A 15,661-nucleotide genomic window follows, 5' to 3' on the forward strand; every position below is an offset into this window, starting at 1 on the left:
CTCCGGTTTCCTCCCACATCCCAAAAACATGCGTGGTAGGTTGATTGACAACTCTAAATTTCCCGTAGGCCTGACTGTGAGAGCGAATGGTTGTTTGTTTCTATGTGCCCTGTGATTGGCTGGCAACCAGTTCAGGGCGCCTCCTGCCCGATGACAGCTGGGATAGGCTCCAGCACGTCCGCGACCCTAGTGAGGAGAAGCGGCTCAGAAAATGGATGGATGGTATACCAAAGTTGTCCTACTAGTTGTGTACTCGTTGACAACTGTGTGTTACCATCCTAATAATAAGCTACTAGTGGCATAAAATTATATTACAGTAACATCTTGTGCTTCAACTAGTAGTAGGCTAACTGGTAGTGCACATATGTCAACTAGTGCACAGTTTTGCCTCACTAGTAACATGCAGTTGCCCTACTACTAGTAAGCCAAAATTGTCCTACTAGTGTACATGCAAAACTGTCAGTGGAAGACAGTAGTGAAAAAAACGTTACGAGTAAGACACAGTCGTTCACCTAGTTCACTGAACTGTCTTACTAGTGAGGACAAAGAGCGTACAGTACTACTACATGGACTTTAAACTGGATGTTAGAGATATGGAATCAATACTCAAAAGGGTGTCCATAGGCTCAAAACACGGATTCCTGCAGACACCTTCTTCACCACTAGAGGGAGTTCTGTGTTCCTAAATGGCAGCGCACTTTAAAGCACGCATGGCTGAGGACAGCTGCGCCAAACCGGCTAATGTATCACCAACTTACACAGGACGTTTGGGAAATCATTCTTCAAAATAAAAGTATTCGTTCCGTCTACTCTAATAATTGCTGTAAACTGCAATGAAATAAAATTGTATGCCCAGATCAGCCTGCACGACAAGCTAGGTTAAACAAAGTCTTTAAATTGCCCATGTGCATAAATTCTCTCCATGTGTCAGTCCTGTGATTGGAAGGCAAACAGTCCAAGACAGGCAGACAGACAGACAGATGGAGAATTTTAAAACAGGTTTACAAATTAGGCAAGTTCGCCAGTTTTATTTCAATTAAAAATCTCAATTATTTTGATGTGAAGCCTGAAAAAAGCATGACATTTTGCGGTACGATGTCAAGCAAGTAATAAGTACAGTAGCACTCACAATAAAGTGTGTGAAATAGAAACAAAACATATTTTGTAATTGCAGCATCCTGGCCAAAACTCTGTTGTGTGGAGTCAATGAGATTGTTTTATTTTTTATTTTTAAAATTGTTTTCTTTTTAAATGAAAGCATTTGTACTTCAGCAGTTGAGGATTACAAATGAGGAATAATTTTTCTACAAACTATAGATGGCAAAACATAATGCTATATGTCAAAGCAGCGTCCAGAAATAAAATTGCTAAATAGAAAAACAATTATTTTTCTGTGTATTTGATTTATTTGGCATAATATTACGACCGTTAGCTACTAGACGTGGGTTTCCGATTCTGAAAGACTCTCTGGCTAGATCCTTGCGATTGAGGAAGATGCAAATAAATCAAAGTGAGCTCATAAAACTCTTCCGAGATGGCACCTAAGGGAGTGCTCCTGTTAAGTAGATGAACGATCCTGCTTCCTTCATGTCTTTTGTAAATAGTTGTATTTTATAGAACAGATTGAATGCTTTATTTTTATTTATTCAGAGAAGAGTTTTAATAGCAATTTTTTTGTGCCTGTAATTCAATTCTGTATTCATTTTAATAATTAGAGCTGTCATATTTTAGTAGACTGTGTTTATGTTATCAAATATAAACGTTTCAAAGTTCCAATGTGTGTGTGTGTTTTTTTTTTTTTTTAATTGAATGAATAATTTTGGCGAAGGGTGCCCCTTTTTTTATGTTTTTTTTGTTTTTTGTCTTGAGCACCAGCCCCTTGAAATGTCTGTGCACCTCTCACATGCTAACTCCCTTGACCCTAGAAAGAATACACCGTAAATGGGATAGAAAATGGATGGGTAAATGATATTTATGGAGTGCACAGTCAGAGTGAGTTTAGTTTTCCTAGTAAATGGTCCCCCATCACCACAATCCAATAATTAGCCCAATGTTAGTGAGAGACAGACCGGAGATTTAGGTGACCGGGGGATTCAGTGTGACGGTGTCGTCAAAACCACGCTCTCGTTTTACTTTGAAAGCAGCACCCGGAAGTATGATATCGCATCCTTGGCCTTGTCTCCCTCGTCTTGACAGCGGTGCTCGGAGCCCGAGAGGGTCAGGGGGGAGGAGATGCAAGGGAGTGGAGCAAGACGACTAGAGGAGGAGAAACACAGGGTGACCAATTCAGCGGCACCATCAGTGGACAGCTAGCCCTACCAATGGTCCTCCACCCTGGACGCTCCCACCGACGACTTCGCCGAATCGGCTCGTCCGCTGCGGTCGCGGGGATGATCACGGTGAGCCCACGTCTTGCTCTCAAGTGAAGCTGCCGCTCGCGCACGGAATGACGGACCGACATGAGTAATATATGTCACACACACAAACACACACCACCGACACGTACACACACGCGCATGTCCTCGAAGCCGTTGCGCTGAACCGCCTGGTGACTCTCCGCCAAAGTGGAGTGAATGACAAAGCTGGAAGCCGCCATTCTGCTGTGGCTTGTCGGCAAAGGAGACGCGGCCGGTGCATGTTTTCCACATGGACGCTAACCACAACATGATGTGTCTATCTGCATGGATATGCTCATGTTCCGGTTGCGCCGTTGGAGACGCGCGGTTGCAGACGTGTTTGAAAACCTCATGTCAAAAACCCTTCAGTGGACAGTGCTACTAGTGCAGTTCGGAGACGATCAAGAACGAATTGCAATCGCCGACTGATGCTGAGGAATGTGCAGCGGCGGCAATCGCATGTGCGCTGTCAATAAACGATTGTGGAAAATCCTGATGCACTTGAATGGAAAAGGCGTAATGGCTGCGAGCGGCGTGTCTGTGTCGGTCCACTGGCCCGCTCGACGAATGGTCCCCGCTGTGGTTGTCACATAGGCCACGCTGTTATGTAACAAGAAGCCTCCGCTGTTTGAATGCGGTCCCGCACACACGGCCTGCGCGTGGCCTTTTCCCTCGCTTCCATTTACATCACATCGTTCGTATGTGATCTGAATGAAACATTCATTTCGCCGCAGATCGCGTGATTATTTGAAGCATCTGGACTACAGCGAAAGATGCGCCACCATGGCTCGGGCATCACGTCGAAAGTAGAGCAAGCCGCTTGACCATGTTTGCGCGCGTGTGTGTGTAGCGCCAATGTAGCGGGCGGCAGTCCGGTTAAAAAATGGCCCCTGTAGGAATAGTAACCCCCCACACAACCACCCACCCACCCCACCCGAGCTCCACGCTCATCGCGACGCGAGTGGGTCCACGCCGGTCGACCTTGTGCAGGGGAGAGACGAAGCCGGGGTAGATGGAAGGGAGGAGGAGGGAGTGTCTCCTTGAATTTGGTCGATAGAGGAGGTGGAGGAGGAGGAGGAGGAGGAGCAGGGCTTGGACGTGCCGGAGAAGGCGCAGGCAGGCAAGATGTAGAGAGGAAATGCTATTTTTGCTTCACCAACACAGCATGCCTCCATGTAGGTAGGATGGATGGGATGTGACCAGACGAGTCGAAACCAGGGGTGTCAAACTCTTTTTTTTGTTTGTCTCGGGCCGCATTGTAGTTATGATTTCCCTCAGAGGGACGTTAGAACAGTGAAACCACATACATGTTTAATCATCGCCAAAACATTATTACCATTACACAACAAATTGAGGGATAACTAGTTTTGAAATCAGAAAGCAAGGATTATAGTTTGTTCAAGTATTGTTTAAGTTACTGCAGAAGAAGGGTTTGGTAACAGAAAAATGCAATATCTCAACATTATTGTTTGTTATTATGACAATTTGGAATTTGGGCACAGATTTGAGCAAAAATCACGGAAGTTGACGAGCACGATTTGCTTTTGCGGGCCACATAAAATGAGGTGGTGGGCGGCATCTGGCCCGCGGGCCTTGAGTTTGACACCTATGATCTAAACCATCCCACCAACGCCTCATTGACAAACTGGATAAGATGTGACCGTGGGTGTGACTATTGTCAGTCAAAATTGATAGCAATCACAATTATTGCTTAACAAAATTATTTTTGTGATCTGTGTAGCAGTTTTTCGACACTCTGTTTTGGGCAGTATTTTGAATAAAAGTTCCACTAAGTACTAAATCACTGTCTAGTTTTATGCTTTCCAAAGCTAAAGTTATATATAGAGGCAGTATAAATGGTATAACTCAAGAATAAAATGTCAATAAAAATGAGTTTGCTTTCTCTGGTTAATAGTAATTTTTATTATGCTTACCATTTCTCATGTATTTACTTGTTTGTATTTACTTGAATGAAAAGCCTACACACTGCAAATGTGAAATTACTGCAAATAAGCCCAATGAATATTAGCATTCATGGTTTCACAAAATTCAATTGTCTTGGATTTCTTTATAAATTATAACGAAGAGGGTTACATTTCTTTAAAATAAATTAACAATATTTATTTAAATTAAAGCTCTGTATTGAAAGCGTAACGTGCAAGTATGCGTAACCAATATTTCTTTATTTATTCGGGTTACTATTATTATTTGTAGGGTCTTTAAGTAATACCTAATTAAGAAGCATGTTTGCGACGTGGTGAGAAAAGCCAATACCGGCACTTCCTTCGTCAAACCCCATTCATTTATTGCGTCTTGTCAATATTGCTCCCTCCTTGTGTGGCTTCTGTCTTGGGGGCTCTAGTCTGCAGAACATAGTTACACTTAGGGGTCAGTCGCTCTTGCTGTCGACTTCAATGACTCCAAAACAGCTGTCTTCACTCTTTGAACAGTTCCGGCACGGTGACTTCTGGCGTGTTTTCGTGTTGGAATTGGGTTTTGTGGTTGGAGTGTCTTTTGTCTATTTCTGTGTTCCGGATTTACAGGGAAATCGAAAATGACCCCAAAGGTCAGATTTAAAAGTAGAAGTCGCTCGCTTCACGCTGCTGCTGCCGCAATTTTGTTGACTTCCATCCATACAATGCGAACCATATGCACAGCACCTCATAGTGGCCGGGAGGTGAATCGATTCAGCAGATGTGCTGAATCAATATTGAATTGTGAAAAGAAAAATTGCAATGCATTGCTGAATCGATATTTTTACCCACCCCTAATTGAAGTGAATATTGAAGGCATAATTTATTAATGATTACGAGTATAGAGTAATGACTATGTTGAGCAAATTGAACAGTATAATAATAACTGTCCCACGGTAATGTTCTTGACATAATATAAAAAAATACAGAAATTCAGACAAATTGTTCGGGAAGTGAATTTCTATAGTTTGGCAGCGCTTCCTCCTCTTGAATTAAATGAGGGTCTTCTTTCCCTATTGGCTTTACCCTTGCCCCAGCGAATCATCCTTTCCATCTACACTTGCCCTCTGCATCTTCTGCTCTTACTGGAGCTATCTGCAAATGATCGCTAACCACATCCTTTAATTCAGTCTTTGGTCTTTGTTTTGCCTTCCACCTGCCTGCTCCATTTACAACATCTTTCTACTGATACAGCGGATGAAATAAGTATTTAACACGTCACCATTTTTCTCACTAAATATACTTCCAAAGGTGCTACTGACCTGAAGATTTCACCAAATGTTGGGAACAACCCAAGTAATCCATACATACAAAGAAAGTAGAATAAATAAGATCAGAAATTAAGTTGTGTGTAAAAATGTGAAATGACAGGGAAAAGGTAATGAACACATGAAGAAAGGGAGGTGCTAAAAGGCATGGAAAGCCAAGACAACACCAAAACTCTGTCAATAATCAAACAGAAATCCAGTCCCTTGTCAGTGCAAATGAATAAAAGCTGGTTCAGTCCTAATTGATGGCCTACAAAAAGGTCCCATTGCGAAGGTGTGAGTCAAGACACATCTCACGATGGGTAAGAGCAGAGAGCTGTCTCAAGACCATCGCAAATTAATTGTTGCAAAACATAACGATGGCATTGGTTACAGGTGCATATCTCAGTTTCTGAATGTTCCAGTGAGCACGCTTGGGGCCATAATACGTAAATGGAAAGCCAATCATACCACCATAAATTTGCCTCAATTAGGTGCTCCGTGCAAGATTTTTGACAGAGGAGTGTAAAGAATAATCAGAAGAGTTGTCCAAGAGCAAAGGACCACCTGTGGAGAGCTTCAAAAAAGACCTGGAATAGTAGCAGGTACTGTTGTCACAAGGAAAGCAGTGAGTAATGCACTCCACCGCCATGGCCTGTATGCACGCTCACCACTCAAGACCCCATTGCTGAAAAAAAAATCATGTCAAAGCACGTTTAAAGTTGTTTAAAGTTTGTTGAACAACATTTGGCAATGCCAGTTAAATACTGGGGGAATATAGTGTGCTCGGATGAGAGCAAAATTGAACTGCTTGGGTGCCATACTGCACACCACGTTTGGAGAAGAAATGGCACTGCACATCACCCTAAAAACACCATACCAACAGTGAAGTTTGGAGGTGCGAACATGATGGTGTGGGGCTGCTTTGTCAGCAAATGGTACTGGTAAACTTCACATTATTGACGGAAGGATGAATGGGAAAATATACCGAGACATTCTTGACAAAAATCAGTTGCCATCTACGAGGATGATGAAAATGTAACGAGGGTGGACATTTCAGCAGGATAATGATCCAAAACATACTGCCAAGGAAACTCTCAATTAGTTTAAAAAAAAAAAAAAATAAGCTGCTAGAATTGCCCACGAATCACCTGACTTGAATCCAATCGAAACTATATGGACAGAACTGAAACTCAAGGGCCATAAAAGAAGCCCACCTTCAAACCTTCAAGATTTCTCCATACAGGAGGAGTCTTGAAGCTGTCATTGCAAACAAAGGTTTTTGTACAAAGTATTGAATACCAGTTTGCGTGTTCAATACTTTTTTCCTGTGTCATTTCACATTATTACACACAACTTATTTTCTGAGCTATTTATTCTACTTTCTTTGTATGTATGGATTACTTGGGTGGTTCCCAAAATCTGGGTACATTTTCATGTCAATAACACCTTTGGAAATATATTTTGTGAGAAAAATGGTGACGTGTTAAATACTTATTTCAGCCGCTGTATATCCATTGTACCTACTGTGCATGTTAATTTGGCCTCTCTCGCTTTGCCTCCAAACCTTCCCATCTGTGCTGTCCCTAACTCATTGGTAATCCTGTTTATCTCTTTCACTCAAAAAGAGAATCATACAGTGGGTACGGAAAGTTTTCAGACCCCCTTAAATTTTTCACTTTTTTATATTGCAGCCATTTGTTAAAATCATTTAAGTTCATTTTTCTCCCTCATTAATGTACACACAGCACCCCGTATTGACAGAAAGAAACGGCATTGTTGACATTTATGCTGATTTATTAAAAAAGAAAACTGAAATATCACACAGCTATAAGTATTCAGACCCTTTGCTCAGTATTTAGTAGAAGCACCCTTTTGAGCTAATACAGCCATGAGTCTTTTTGGGAATGATGCAACAAGTTTTTCACACCTGGATTTGGGGATCATCTGCCATTCCTCCTTGCAGATCATCTCCAGTTCTGTCAGGTTGGATGGTGAATGTTGGTGGGCAGCCATTTTCAGGTCTTCCCAAAAAGACTCATGGCTGTATTAGCTCAAAAGAGTGCTTCTACTAAATACTGAGCAAAGGGTCTAAATACTTATAGCTGTGTGATATTTCAGTTTTTCTTAATAAATCTGCAAACATTTCAACAATTCAATTTGTTTTCTGCCAATATGGGGTGCTGTGTGTAAATTAATGTGGAAAAAATGAACTTAAATGATTTTAGCAAATGGCTGCAGTATAAAAACGTGATTTTTTTTTTTAAGGGGGTCTGAATACTTTCCGTACCCACTGTAGCATCTTAAACTGTGCCACCTTCAGTCTTCTAGTCATTCCTACCGTCTCCAAATCAAAACAACATGGCTGGTCTCACTCCTGTCCAATAAACCTTTTCCTTTCATTCGAGCTGGTGCTTTTCTGTCACAGATCACATCCTGACACTCCCACACTCGCCATTGCGCCGAACAGTTAATTCCAAATAATGTAATTTGTCATGTATAATGCCCACCCATGTATAATATGCACCCCCAAAGTTGACCTCAAAATTATTGAAAACCCTTCGTCCTATGTGTAATGCATTTTTACAATGCATGATTTAGCTTCTACCCATATGATCAAAACGAAGTATTATCAGTATTTTGTTAGTTTTTTTTCAAATAATTATTCTGAAGCACTTTATTTGAACACGTAATACTTTCTTTTTTATTTACTTTCTCTTATTTTGAAATTCACAGCCTTACATTTATGTAGTAAATTAGAAAACACAGAGTTGTGCTCATATGTTTGATTACCCAGGCAGAATTTGTAAGATGGGTACAATTCTTTAAAGAAATCACGAAGGACCAGACGAAACACATTTAATTTTATTTTAATGGGATTCAAATTAAACGGTCAAGCAGTTCAGAAAAGCATTATTATTAAACAAAAAATAACCATTAAGAAATTAATGATAGTTGTTGTTCAGTCATATTTAAAAAAAAAAAACAACAACAATATTTCACAAATTCTGCCAGGGTGTCTAAACCTATGAGCACAACTGTACATATATGCAGTCATGGGTACCCCCTGTCATATTGGAATAAAAGTGTAGGCTACACCTTTTTCATACCCAAAAGGTGGCGGTGGCATATTAAAGTGAACGTGTACACCTTTCTCATAACCTCTAGGTGGCGGGGCCTTTTGGAATGAAAGTGTAGAGGTTTTTCATAACCTCTAGATGACGACATAAATTGATAAAATGTGAAAGTTTTTTTCAATTTTCACAATATACCCATGTATAATGGGCACTATTGACTTTTGACAATTTTTTTTGGGTAATAAAAATGCACATTATACACAAGAAATTACAGTACTCCTTGACCTTCTCCACCTCTACTCCTTGTAACCTCACCATTTCACCAGATGACCTTCATTCTTCATCACATCCATCTCTCCGCCTGCTTCCTACTATCTCTGCAGATCACAGTGTCTGCAAACAGTCACATCGCAGAGGCGGTCCTGGACCGAATGGCGCCATGTGCAACGGCCATCAATTGTGCCCCGTGTCACATCAAAACTCACAAAGGCATACAGATCCACCATTCTGCAAGGCTGAACAGGACAGGTTAAAAAACAAACAAAACCAAAAAAAAAACAACTTCATCTACGTTACGTTAGTGTTTATTCGAAGTTTTGACAAAAATGAAAATGTTCCTCGTGGTTGTTATAGCGCAAATCTGACTGCAAAAAGTGTTTTTGGCGTAGAAAATCACACATTGATAGGATTCGGACACAATAGATAACTATAATGACATGATTCAATATTATTATTCTTGTTTTCTGTGAAGTCTGACGATGCGTTTTCTTCTCGGTATGACCCAGAAAATGACATGGCTCGAGAGCGCCCTGCCATTATTTGTTGTTTAAAAGTAGCCACCTTAGTTAAACTCAAAATCACTGGATGATCACAATTTCAGCAAGTGCTGGCGTCCACATGCTAAATTACTTTGTATATTGACTATTTTTGGTGTTGTAGTCAAAGTATTTTGGTGAAAATATCAATGACTGTGTCAAGCAGCAGCCGCTGCTGACATCCCCATTAGCTTGCGCCATAGCATTTTGCTCATCTTCCTTGGGTCGACATATACAGTAATCAACAGTACAAATAATAGATGAGTACAGCACATAGTACATCAATACAGGAGTTACACGTTTCCTTGATACAATAGTTACTCAAAATACATGCTACACAGTCGAATAAGTACTGGTAAACAACATTAACACAAAAGACCAATTAATAATTTGATAATATATGAAACCAAATACTGTTGAAACAAAAAAAATATTTTAATCTTCAAACAACACCTCTCAAATGAAAAGAGTATCAAGAGGATGTAATAAAACCAAAGCAGGCATGTCAAACTCCCAGCCCGGGGGCCACATCCGGCCCGCCACATTTTATGTGGCCGGCAAAAGAAAATTATTTGTGCCAACTTCTATGAGTCTTGCTAACATCTTTACCAAAAATCTACATCGGAATATGTAATAAATACTAACTTTTTTTTGGGTTACCAAACCCCTTTTTACAGTAACTTGAACAATAGCGGAACAAACTACCATACTTTTCTTGACTTCTGATTTGAAAACTCTATCATTTTGTTGTGCATATATAATGATAAGGCGATTAAACATTTGTATGATTTCACGGTCATCACGACTCTCTGAGAGAAACTGTACCAACAATTTGACCCGCGACAAAAATGATTTTGACGTTCCTGCTCTCGGCATTACTGACACCTGTTTGGATAAGCAGTTTCCCCTGGGCTGGGGATGTAGAGAGTCCATCGCAGTCTACATGGGTCATGGTGGTCTCTGTGGCGGCATCGTCTGTGGCAACTCTCGGTGTGGATGACTCCCACATGTTGTCTTCCCTCACCTGGATCCTCAGTGCCTTTCCTATGTCTCTCCACTATTAACCAATATGTGCTTTGTGCGTGTGTATGTGTGGGTATGTTTTGGATTTTTATTATATGTGGGGATGGGAGGGGTGGCTCTTGTATTTGTATTTCTTGCTATTTTAATTGTCTGTTTTTATCTTACTTTGTTGGTTTCATGTATGCAAAGTGCTGTATAAATACATTTGATTTGATAGATTTTAATGTGGTCACTGACTGACTTTGGTGCGGGCAGCGTGGGTTCAGTTTCCACTCAGTGATGGTGTGAATGTGAGTGCGAATGGTTGTCCGTGTCTATATATGCCCTGCGACTGACTGGCGACTAGTTCAGGGTGCAGTCTGCCTTTTGCCCTAAGTCCCCTGGGATAGGCACTAGCGCCCCGCGCCCCTAAGCAGGATAAGCGGTGTGAGAATGGATGGATTTAAATGTTCAAACTGCATTGGATTAGTTTTTTACAAAAATATTAAATATACTTTTTTGAATAAAATCTATGTCTCGGTTTTGCCTCCGGCGCTACAGTATTTTAATGTTGGTCATTTTGGTAGTATGTGGAGAGCTACATATTTTTTGTGGTGGTACTTGGTGTAAAAGGTTTGGGAATCACTGTACTACAACATTTAGCACTGCTGAAAATTATTCTGAATTCCTAAAAATAAAAATTGGAAGCTCCAATTTTTTGTCCTGTATGATTCCACTGCTTTTACTGATGTTTTAGGTTTTTGCTGTGGTTTTGTTTCAGTATCAGTATCGAGCTACTTTACTTTATACAGCTATAGGATATAAATCAGAATTTCTACAGGAAACTTATTCTCTTCTTCCGTGGTGTTATTTTTTGTTGTTAGCTTGTCTCGCTGTGACTAACGCGTATGATGTGGCCCGTTTTTTATTGTTGTTGCAGTTTTCTATTATGAAAATGGAATACAGACTGCCCAAACCTGGTCAAAATAGAGCCAGATAGAGCTGGTACGCTGCAGTGGAAAAGCTGGAATAAACTCCATCTTCCTTATAAGTCTGAACAAGATAAGCAGTGTCGACCATGGATGCAACAGATAATAGTGGAAAACACTTAGGTTTCAAATGTCATGAGGCCTTATTCATCTTAAAATATACCGTACACAGTCTTAATGAGTTGTTTTTCTTGAACGGAGTGTAGATAGGCCAGTTCATGTACATGTGCAGTCAGACTCATTGGGTGATTCACCAATATTATTGGTCATTGAGACACTATAAACCGCATTCTCAGTCAAAGGGCAATATTAGCACACTGGAGGGTTTTTTTTTTTTCATTTTAAGGATGTGCTGCAGGGCCCTCAGACCCAGCTTTGCCATGGTGAATATTATCTACTCTTGCGAAATTCATCTTGACAGAGTCCTGTTGTCCAGTAGCATTTATCTGTATTTATTACTCCTCCTTTATCATCATATGTGATAATAAACTGCAAGTGCAAAGTACATTAGTTCTCTTAAAATGCATTATCAAAAGGAGTGTCTTTTTGCAAGGGATCACAATGCTTTGGTTTATCTCAAATGGACCGAACCAGTCATCTGTTTTGGGTCATCCCAAGTATTTTTCTCCCTAATCTGTGTCCAAACGTAACATAAAATCCAAAGTGTCTCTGGTTGTCCAGGAAATGTTATATATTTATTTATCTTTCGTCTATTTATTTATTGTATTACTATTTTAGTACTTTTATTATTATTATTTTAGTACTTTAAAAAAAAAAAAAAAGCCACATTTTATTGTCTGAATGAAGTACAAAGAACAAAAAAAATCTACTGAATTTTTTTTTCCTTGTATTAGGTTTGTCACTATCTAATCTTTTTAGAATCGATTACACTATTGACTATTCCATTGAGCAATCGCCCCCCGCAATATTTTAAATTTTTTTAATTTTTATTTTATTCTCATTTACAAGTGATGGACTTCTATCCTTTAACTGCATATGTTGGTACTGTGTTTATGGTATAAATGCAGTGTGAAGTATGTGAGATGAATGTGAAATTATTACATATTATGTTTTGTATTTATTTAATTGATGTAAAATTCCAGTGCACCTGAATTTTGTTATATCATGTCTTGTACAATTACAATAAAGAACATTGAATCTTGATAAATCGGACAGAATTATATTTTTACATTTGAATGTATTGCAAAATAAATGTTTATTTGATAACAGTTTGTTAACACTTCAGTTTGCTGAAGTTAATTTAAACTAAGACTAACGCTATACTTACTTCAAAGTAAACATTTTCATATCCATTTTTTTGTGCATTTGCAGCTTTAACCATTATTGTAGGCTATACAATAATAGTACTATATAGGCTACTTGAAGGGTCGGCAACTAAGTTTGGCCCCAGACTAAATTTCTTTCTGACAATTCAATCGTGGGCCAAAATTTGATTTTCATCAGGCAAACCCTGCTTTTCCTACTAATAAAACTTTTTTCCCCTCTTTTCTTTTTCCAGCCACTGGTATGCTTTCTGTATGTCAGCCACATGTTTAATTTGTCAGTGGTACATGCCATGCAGGGGCGTGTCTCTCCATAACAGCCCATCTGAGTTCTTCTTCTTAATGGGCTTCTGTTGCCTGGCACATTCATTTAGTAGTTCATCCCTGGGAGCCATCTTTTTGATGTATTCTTGGAGGGCTGTTGTTTCTCCTGGATCGTGCCTGTGATGCTCGCTAGTCCTCGGCTACCCTCTTTCCGCTTTGTGTACAGCCTCAGAACGCTGGACTTGGAGTGGAACCCTCCGTGGATTATAAGAAGTTTTGTTTTGATGTCAGTGCCTTGAATCTCTTCCAGGGGCTAGGTTATTATGCCAGCGGGGCATCTGATTACTGGCAGAGCATAGGATCTTAATGCTTGGATCTTAGTCTTACCATTCAGCTGACTAGTCAGGATCTGCCTCAACCTCTTTAGGTATTTGGCTGTGGCTGTCCTTCGAGCTGCCTCCTCATGGTTGCCAATTCCCTGTGGAATTCCAATGTATTTGTAGCTGTTCTTCAAATCTGTTATGCTGCCCTCAGGTAGTTCTATCCCTTTGGTTGTGATACTCCTCCCTCGTCTAGGTATCATTTGCCCGCACTTACCTAGCCGCATGACATTCCAATGTCATTGCATATCCTTTTGAGGTGGATCAGGGTGGGAGGGAGTCGATGTCACACTCGTTCTTGGCATACAGTTTGATGTCATCGATGTAGAGGAGGTGGCTGATCATTGTTCCACTTCTTAACCAATACCCGAAATCACACTAGGTTATGATCTGACTGAGGGAGTTCAGCCCTATGCAGAACAACAGCGGGGGCAGAGCATCTCCTTGAAATATGCCACATTTGATGTTCACCTTTGCAACTGGCTTGAATTGGCTTCCACAGTTGTCTTCCACAGCCTCATTGAGTTATTGATGAATGTTCTTATTATCCTGTTGATCTTATACAGTTCCAGGCACTCCAGTATCCATGTGTGTGGGATCAAGTCGTAAGCTTTCTGCACAGTGCAACACTAAAATACCCGCATTTTAGCCACAATAAGACAAATTGTTCATTTTTAGCTACAGTTTCCTTATTTCTCAACCGATTGCTGCCGTTCCAACTTCTGTGTTGAGCTCATTTAAGCGCATGATTTCAATCAGCATTGCAGCATTCACACGCAATTTCTTGTTTCTTCTTCTTCTTGTTTTTATTGCACTACTTTTTCAGGGAGTATGGAGTACCGAACCCCCTGATACGGGCTGTTCGGTTCCTGTACGACCGGAGTCAGAGTTTGGTCCGCATATCCGGCAATAAGTCGGACTCGTTCCCGGTGAGGGTTGGACTCCGCCAAGGCTGCCCTTTGTCACCGATTGTGTTCATAACTTTTATGGACAGAATTTCAAGGCGCAGCCGAGGCGTAGAGGGGGTCCGGTTTGGTGGCCTCAGTATTGCATCTCTGCTTTTTGCAGATGATGTGGTTCTGTTGGCTTCATCAAGCCGTGATCTCCAACTCTCACTGGAGCAGTTCGCAGCGAGTGTGAAGCGGCTGGGATGAGAATCAGCACCTCCAAATCTGAGACCATGGTCCTCAGTCGGAAAAGGGTGGCGTGCCCTCTCCAAGTCGGGATGAGATCCTGCCCCAAGTGGAAGAGTTCAAGTATCTTGGGGTCTTGTTCACGAGTGAGGGAAGAATGGAACGGGAGATGGAACGACAGGCAGATCGGTGCAGCGTCTGCAGTGATGTGGATTTTGTATCGGTCTGTTGTGGTAAAGAAGGAGCTAAGCCGAAAGGCGAAGCTCTCAATTTACTGGTCCATCTACGTTCCTACCCTCACCTATGGTCACAATGCTGTGGGTCGAGACCGAAAGAACAAGATCCCGGATACAAGCGGCCGAAATGAGTTTCCTCCGCAGGGTGTCCAGGCTCACCCTTAGAGAGGGTGAGAAGCTCGGTCAGCCGGGAGGATCTCAGAGTAGAGTCGCTGCTCCTTCACATCGAGATGAGCCAGATGAGGTGGCTGAGGCATATGATTTGGATGCCTCTCGGACGCCTCCCTGGTGAGGTGTTCCGGGCATGTCCCACCGGAAGGAGACCCCGGGGACGACCCAGGACACGCTGGAGAGACTATGTCTTTCGGCTGGCCTGGGAACGCCTCGGGATCCCCCCGGAAGAGCTGGATGAAGTGGCTGGGGAGAGGGAAGTCTGGGTGTCCCTGCTAAAGCTACTGCCCCTGCGACCCGACCTCTGATAAGCGGTAGAAAATGGATGGATGGACGGATACTTTTTCGGGGATCTCGATTGATGTGCGTCCCGCATCTGAGGCACACAAAAATGATGAGAGACGCAATAAGCATTGTCATCTTGCGGTCACTGACACACAACATTGCTTACCAACGTATGTGTTTAAGGCTCGAATTAAGCGGTCTCAAATCACAGTTTCAGGGTCAAAATTCGCATTTTCCGCATTCAAAAAACATTTAAAAACAAAAATGCAAATAGAGGTTTACAGCGGAGACGGTCGCAAAGACAGAAGTCGGCAGTAGCATATATGACACAATGCGCTTACGCCACTGATGTGTGGACGCGGAAGTCAAGCATTCGATTGAGATGCGCCAAGACAGCGGCTGCAAAATGC

At 41.3% G+C, this 15,661-nt stretch overlaps 1 protein-coding gene across 1 annotated transcript in view; it reads left to right on the forward strand.

Moving 5' to 3' along the window:
* Nucleotides 1–2,209: 2,209 nt before the first annotated feature.
* LOC133409526 (adenylate cyclase type 6-like) overlaps nt 2,210–15,661 on the forward strand; it is a 58,823-nt gene continuing 45,371 nt past the window's right edge. The window contains 1 exon segment of the mRNA XM_061689654.1: nt 2,210–2,399. The gene's annotated coding sequence lies outside the window, so the exon portion shown is untranslated.

Source organism: Phycodurus eques, chromosome 1 (assembly GCF_024500275.1).
Source record: "Phycodurus eques isolate BA_2022a chromosome 1, UOR_Pequ_1.1, whole genome shotgun sequence".
NCBI lineage: Eukaryota > Metazoa > Chordata > Actinopteri > Syngnathiformes > Syngnathidae > Phycodurus > Phycodurus eques.